The 7304-nt window shown below is 46.3% G+C and overlaps 1 long non-coding RNA gene across 1 annotated transcript in view; it reads right to left on the bottom strand.

The window, feature by feature from the left end:
• Nucleotides 1–2653: 2653 nt before the first annotated feature.
• LOC102437909 overlaps nt 2654–7304 on the bottom strand; it is a 140982-nt gene continuing 136331 nt past the window's right edge. Inside the window, exon 6 of the long non-coding RNA XR_002831040.1 lies at nt 2654–2943. This is a non-coding gene — a long non-coding RNA (uncharacterized LOC102437909). The remainder of the gene's footprint in view (nt 2944–7304) is intronic.

Raw genomic sequence — 7304 nt, 5'->3', positions numbered from 1 at the left:
ATTTTAATTATGATGTGTCTTCATGTGGTCCTCTTTGGATTCCTTTTGTTTGGGGTTCTCTGCACTTCCTTGACTTGTAAGTCTATTTCTTTCACCAGGTAGGGGAAGTTTTCTGTCATTATTTCTTCAAATAGGTTTTCAATATCTTGCTCTCTCTCTTCTTCTGGCACCCCCATAATTCGGATGTTAGTATGCTTGAAGTTGTCCCAGAGGCTCCTTACACTATCTTCATATTTTTGGATTCTTTTTTCTTTTCCGGTTGGGTGTTTTTTGCTTCTTCGTATTTCAAATCTTTGACTTGATTCTTGTGATCCTCTAGTCTGCTGTTGGATCTCTGTATAATATTCTTTATTTCAGTCAGTGTATGCTTAATTTCTAGTTGGTTCTTTTTCATATCCTCAAGGGTCTCACTAGATTTATGGAGGGTCTCACTAAATTTATCGGCAGTTTCTAGAAAACTCTTGAAAAACCTTATAACCGTGGTTTTGAACTCTATATCCAGTAGTTTGCTTTCCTCCATTTCTGTCATTTGTGACCTGTTTCTTTGTCTCCTCATTTTGGCTGCTTCCCTGTGTTGATAGAGTGGCTTTGTGTGCTAGGTGTCCTATAGGGCCCAGTGGCTCAGCCTCCCCAATTACCAGAGGTGGACACTCTTGGTGCATCCCTTTGTGTGCTTTGTGCACAGTCTTGTTGTAGTTAAGCCTTGATTGTTGTAGGTATCACTGGGAGGAATTGACCTCCAGGCCAATTGGCTGTGAGAATCAGCTGTGTCTACAGTGGGAGAACTTCTGTGCTGGAGACACCCTTCTGGGGCAAGACTTGCTTCAGTGGGGCTTTGGTGCTCACTGAGTCTGGCCCCTGAGTGTGTCCCTTATGGATCTGAGGAGTTGTAATCTGGATGGTCCCACTCTAACCACTGGGCACACTGGTTCTTGGATCTCTAAGGAGGTGCTAATTTAGCCTCTGCCTGCCTGAGGCTACCCAGCAGGAGCTACAGAGAGATCTGCAGATTCCTCTTCTTTGTTTGGGTTTTGGAGGTGCCCAGATGAGGCCCAGCTGTGAAGCAATGCAAGCTGATGGGCCTTCTTTTGGATGTTCTGGGTCTCTCTCCAGATTCTTTTTTTTTAAGTTTTATAACACAACCTATTAGAAAAACTACGGATAAGGACATACTCTTGTACATTGCTGGTAGGAGTTTAAATTGGTACAGTCTAAATGGAGAATAATTTGTCAATATCAAAATTACTAAAGCTTATATACTTTGATGCAGCATTTCTGTTTGGGGGACAATATATGGATGCACAAAATTACATGTGCAAAACTACAGGGTTCCACACTGCAACCTTGTTTATAATAACACAAGAATGACAGCAATCCAGATGGCTATCAATAAAGATGATCCTATGTTCTCATAGATTGAATACTATATAGCCATAAAATAAGGATGAGAAAGCTTTTATATGTTGTTATGGGATGATAACCAACATAGATTGTTAAGTGAAAAGCAAGGTGCATAATAGTATAATATGTTAAGTTTTGTATTAAAAAAGGAGAAAGGTTTACGTATAAATGTATATATCTTTGCATATGTCAGCAAAAAATCCCTCTAGAACAGCAATCCCTTTTCCATCTCATGGCATACACAAACTAGTTAATAAAATTCAGCAGCATACTGATATATTTTTTGGTGATCTGACAAAAAAAATAGGTATAATTTTGATTCGCTCGCACTGGACGGCTACTGTTCTATTGGCTGTTGTCATTTTTATATTTGATAATTTAAGGGAAAAGATGTCAGTACCCCTGACTAAATAGTCAGGTATTTATGATTCTTTTGTAAAAAATATATTTTATTGATTTTTTACAGAGAGGAAGGGAGAGGGATAGAGAGTTAGAAACATCGATGAGAGAGAAACATCGATCAGCTGCCTCCCGCACACTCCCTACTGGGTATATGCCCGCAACCAAGGTACATGCCCTTGACCGGAATCGAACCTGGGACCTTTGAGTCTGCAGGTCGACGCTCTATCCCCTGAGCCAAACCGGTTAGGGCTAAATAGTCAGGTATTTAAAAATTCTTGTGGCACCCGTCAAACTGCTGCTCTGGAGGGATACACAGGAAACATTAGTTGCCTCTAGAAAGTGGAACTATGGAACTGGAAAACAGGGATGGGGAGATTTTGGGGACTTTCACAGTATACCATTTGTACCTTTTGAAATTTGAACCAACTAAAACAAACAAAAATTTAATGCTATTTTTTTGCATTGTCTTTAGAAGAAACCACTGTTACACACAGCAAGGATGAATCTCACAAACATAATATACAAAAGAAGCCAGATACGCTTAAAAAAATAAGTAGTATATTTTCCTATACACTTAAAGTTCAAGAGAGACAAAACTAACCTTTGGTGAAGGAAGTTGGAATGGTGGTTACATTGGTGGGGATATGAAGGAAACTTAATGACTGGGATGGGGCATGAAGGAAACTCCTGGGTTGCTGGTGATATTCTTGATCTGGGAGGTTGGTGGTTACTTGGAAAAATCTATTGACCTGTACCTTTATGGTTGATACAGTTTTCTGCATGTAAATTATGTTTCAGGTGTTGTTGTGGTTTTTTTTAATTATCAAAAGGGGAAGGAAATCTTTTTTAGAGCTGTATTCCTCCCCTGGGGCTGCTGTAACAAAGTACCACAAACTGGGTGGTTTAAACCAGAAGACATTTATTGTCTCACAGTTCTGGTTGCTAGAAGTCCAAACTCCAGGTGTCTCAGGGTCATGTTTCCTCTGAAACCTGCGGGACAGAGTCCTTCTTACCTCCCTAGCTTCTGGTGGTGGCATTAGTCCTTGGCTTCATTCCTTGGCTTGTAGATGCATCACTCTGATCTCTGCCTCCATCTTCACATGGTGTTCTCACTGTCTCCTCTGTCTTACACGGAGTTCCCTTTATAAAAACACCAGTATATTGGATTAGGGACCCACCCTACTCCAGTACCATCTTATCTTAACTAACACATCTGCAATGACCCTATTTCCAAATCAGGTCACATTCTGAGGTGCTGGAGGTGAGGGCTTCACCATATCTTGGTGGTGGAGGTGGAAGGGGGAATATAATCAATGCATAACAAGGGTTAAAGAGGATTGGAATTGCTATAGAAGAGTGTTTTAATCCCATTTTCGTGAGTGATTTGTGGAGGCACTGTGCGAAGCACCAGAACGCAGGAACAAACAGGACAAAGGTCCCTGCCTTTTTGGAGCTTTAATTCCTGCAGAAGGAATCACCTGTCTTACAGGAGGGCCAACTGAGGTTAGCTCAGGGAGGCTAGGCAACCTGGCCACGGCCACAGGGCTGCAGGGGAAAGAACCCAGAAGAGAATGCAGGACTGTCTGACTCCAAGTACAGGGAATGCACTTTCCACCACACCCGTCACCTCAGGGGATCAGGGGCTCATCCATGAGGTGTCCTTTTTTTCTAAGTTAACAACAAATAAAAGAAAACTTGGCAGAAATGCACACCCCAGGAGTACCTTGGAACTCTTCTTGTCTGGTGTGTGTGTCTAGCAAAGATGTGAGAAATACCTGCCAGGTCTCCTCTTGCCAGAGCCAACGACAGAAGCCACGCAGCACTGGGAGACGTCTGCTTGTGTGCAAACCCGCAGGCATTTTTAGCAACTTTGGGGAACATAAAGAAAGCTGTTGGTTTTGTTTGCACATATTTTTCGCCTCTGCAGAAGGCGTCTCACCAAGTGGCAGCCTCCAAGTTGCCTTTTATTTGATCTTAAGACACTCAATGTCTTTACAACTCACTGAGCTTACATTCAATGTAAACATTTCGCAGATTACTTTCACCTGCTCTTGGTTGCCTTCCTTGGAAAATGGGTCTCATCAGAATGGTTCTACGTCCTTGCTGGGGCTGGCTGTGCAGATTAAATGAGGTCTATGGATGTGCCAGCCCTCCTGCAAAGCTGTGTGCCCTGGAGGGGGGCTGGGGAAGCACAGTGGAGGCAGCCAGGGAAGGAGAGGGTTCCATTAGAGTCTGGACCTGGACTGGGATCTCAGCTCCACTACCCAGGGCTGCACAACTACTGGCAGGTGATTCAGTCACCCTCCCTCCCCAGCCTCGGTCTCCCTCGTCAATGAGAACAGTGATGCATATCCCAAAGGATTGCATATGAACGTTAGAAATAATGTATATAGAGCTTCGGCACTGGGCCTGCATATGATAGTTGTTTGATAAGTGGCACACAGTGTTCATTGTTATCATTATTGTGATTAGTATATGAGTGTGAGGTCAATGAGGATTTTAGGAATTTCAGACTGTGAATTCCTGGAGACCAGCATCCTGTCTCCTACATCTCCGTATACCTGGCAGCTAGCAGCTGCTAGGAAAGTTTGGGAACCGGATGAGACGAAGGAAGAAGAGACCGAACCCTCAGAGGGGTTGGCACGTGCTCACTGCACATTTACCTGGGGCAGAGCTTTGTCTTCACAGGTGTTTACGCCTCGTACAGACTTATGAGGCAGGTGGTATTATAACCCAGATTTTTAAAATCAGGAAACTGGCACACATTAGTCAAAGGACTTATCCAAGTTCACACAGCTAGTGGGCAACAGAGCGAGGACGGGAACCCGAGAGTGTGTGACTCTGTGCTCCCCCTCTTAACCTCTACCTACCCTGCCAGGAAGGGCTCTGGTTTGAGGTTTCCCTTCTTCTGACCTCGCTGCATTCCTGGTCCTCTGGTTGCTTCTGCTGTTCCCGGCAGGAAGAGCAGATCTCTCCACAGAGGCCCGAGTAACAGATCTGCACGGCCAGCCTGTGTCATTGCTTTGCAGTGTTGGTTGAATTCTGCGGTTGCCCCCATGGTAGCAGGCAGTGGGGGTGAAAAGGGAGGCTGTGGTCATCTGTGGTCATCCCGTCCTGCCCAGCATGTTGCCCAAGGGGCACTCATGCCCATCTGCAAGGAGTGTGTGCTGGCACCCAGAGCCGCAGGGGAGGACGTGGGGTGAACCTGCCCAGGAACCCCTGCCAGTGGGGCCAGAGTTCAACAGCTGGGAATCGGGAGACACCACATTCCTCTCTGCTCCCAACTCATCCCTGCTTCTGCTGGGACATCACAGTGGGTGTTCCATCAGCCACAGCACAGTCCTCACAGGACGTGGAGTCAGGGCGCCTCAGTCCAGAGCCAGAAGGCTTGCCCAGGTCACAGCCATCAGCAGCAGAGCCAGGGCGGCACATTCCTCATTCCCAGGCCCGTGGCTACAGTGTGATGTCGGGGGACAGGGATCATATCCCAAAGGGTTTTTTTAAAGAACTGCAGCAGTTAGGTTTTCGAATGGCCCAATAACATAACAGGTAAGAGCTTCACTTCTAAAGCGGGAACTAACGGAGTCTGGATTCTAGACCTGCCATGAGTTAGTGACCTTGGACAGGTCCTGTGACCTCTGTGAACCTCCAAGGGGAGGAACTGTGCCCTGCCTGGCAGGCTGCCATGAGCGTTCGATGATCTACGGCACATAAAGCCTCAGCCCCTCCGGGCAAGCAGTGAGAGCTCAGAGCTTACTAGCTGTACTTCTTCCTTCTTCTCCAGACATTGCTCGGACATGAAAATGCTACCTTATGTCCAGTATTTCACTCAATACTGACAACAGCGCTCTCGGGAAGGAATTAAGATGCCCAGTACGCAGATCAGTGAACAGTGTCAGAAAGGTTAGCTGATTTGTCCACAGCCCCTTTGCTGGTAAACAAGCCTGATTCTCTGACTCCCAGAGCCCTTGTTTTCTATACTAGTTCACAAATGCATTTTGCTTTATTTTGTTTCTGTTTTAACCCAAAGGTGGTATAGCTGAACTAATATTACCCTGCAAACTGTGACATCAAATGTCCATCTGTGAGACTCCGGTTACTGCCACAGTCCCTATCTCCCTCAGCTCTTACACCCACCTCCCAGGGCAGCTGTGAACATTTACTGTATCTGTGAACAAGCCTGGCCCCACCCGTCTCCTAAATCTATTTTCTCGCTAGGTTCTACCTGGTCCGCACGTGCACTTCTTCCCCCTAAGCCAGTGGTTCTCAACCTTGGCTGCACATTAGAATCACCTGGGAATCTGTTGAAAATCCTGATTTCTGGGCCTCATCCTCTGGAAATTCTGTTTCTTTGTTATGGGGTGAGGCCACAACATTAGTAACAAAGAAACAGAATTTCCGGGGGATGAGGCCCAGAAATCAGGATTTTCAACAGATTCCCAGGTGATTCTAATGTGCAGCAAAGGTTGAGAACCACTGCCCTAAGCCCAGGCACAAACAGGGGACAGGTCCCCCGTGGATTTCAAGCCAGGGCTTCTCCCACTGACCAGGGTGACACACCTGGTCCTGCCACAGCATTCGAGCTGCCTGGGGGACAGCAGAGCTCTGCTGGGGGTGTGAGCACAATCATCTTTTGTTAATGCAGCAACAACACAGACATAAAGGGAAAAGGGGGAACGAGACGGAGGCACCAAGCACACACCACCTGTTGGGGGTGTGCCCAAGTCTGTGTGGAAAATGGGAGAGTTCCACTCAAGTGACAGACTTGAGGAGGTGGGTCATAGGGGAGCACTTGGCTAATGTGGAAACTTGTGAAATTATGGGGGCAAACTGGTCTGCTCACTCCGAGAATGCAATGAGGAAGAAGCAGAGTAACACTGCAAAACACCAGCGGGAGGAAGGGGCGGGATTTTGCCGATGGTAGCAGCATTGCCTGAAATCTTAGAAAGACTTTTAAGAGGATGGGAAGGGCCTCCTGAATACTTGGGGAGAGAAGGGGCCTTGGGATCCACATGGCTCTGCCAAGCATGAGCCGTGAGATCGAGGACGAAGTGGCCCCTCTAAGCTTCAGCTTCTCAGATGTAAATGTGGATATCACCTGAATGTATTAGAAAACTCAGAACAACTGTATCATAGCTCCTAGATCCTAGGATACTGATCTCCGCATGTCTGAAAGTAGAGTATGTCTCAGAACCTGCCACATTTTAGAATCTATGAAATATAGCATGTCAAACTCATCACACAGTGTGAGCCCCCAGTCATGATGGGTAGTGTCCTCTAGTAAGAGCCAGAAGAGGCACCTGTAACACACCCTGCAATCCACTTAAGGCAGTTAACTCCCAACAACACCCGGATGGCCGGGTTGCTGGAGAAGGGGAACCATGTCTTTCACTCGTGGCTCCCCACTGACGATCTGCTGGGTGAATGGATAGACCAGCCGTGGGCAAACTATGGCCTAGAGAGCAGTGTAGCTAAATGCCCGTTTGAAATGAATAAAACTA

Source organism: Myotis lucifugus, unplaced genomic scaffold, assembly GCF_000147115.1.
Source record: "Myotis lucifugus unplaced genomic scaffold, Myoluc2.0 scaffold_168, whole genome shotgun sequence".
NCBI classification, from domain to species: Eukaryota; Metazoa; Chordata; class Mammalia; order Chiroptera; family Vespertilionidae; genus Myotis; species Myotis lucifugus.
The sequence above is the reverse complement of the archived record's forward strand: the minus strand, read 5'-3'. Positions and strand labels throughout refer to the sequence as shown.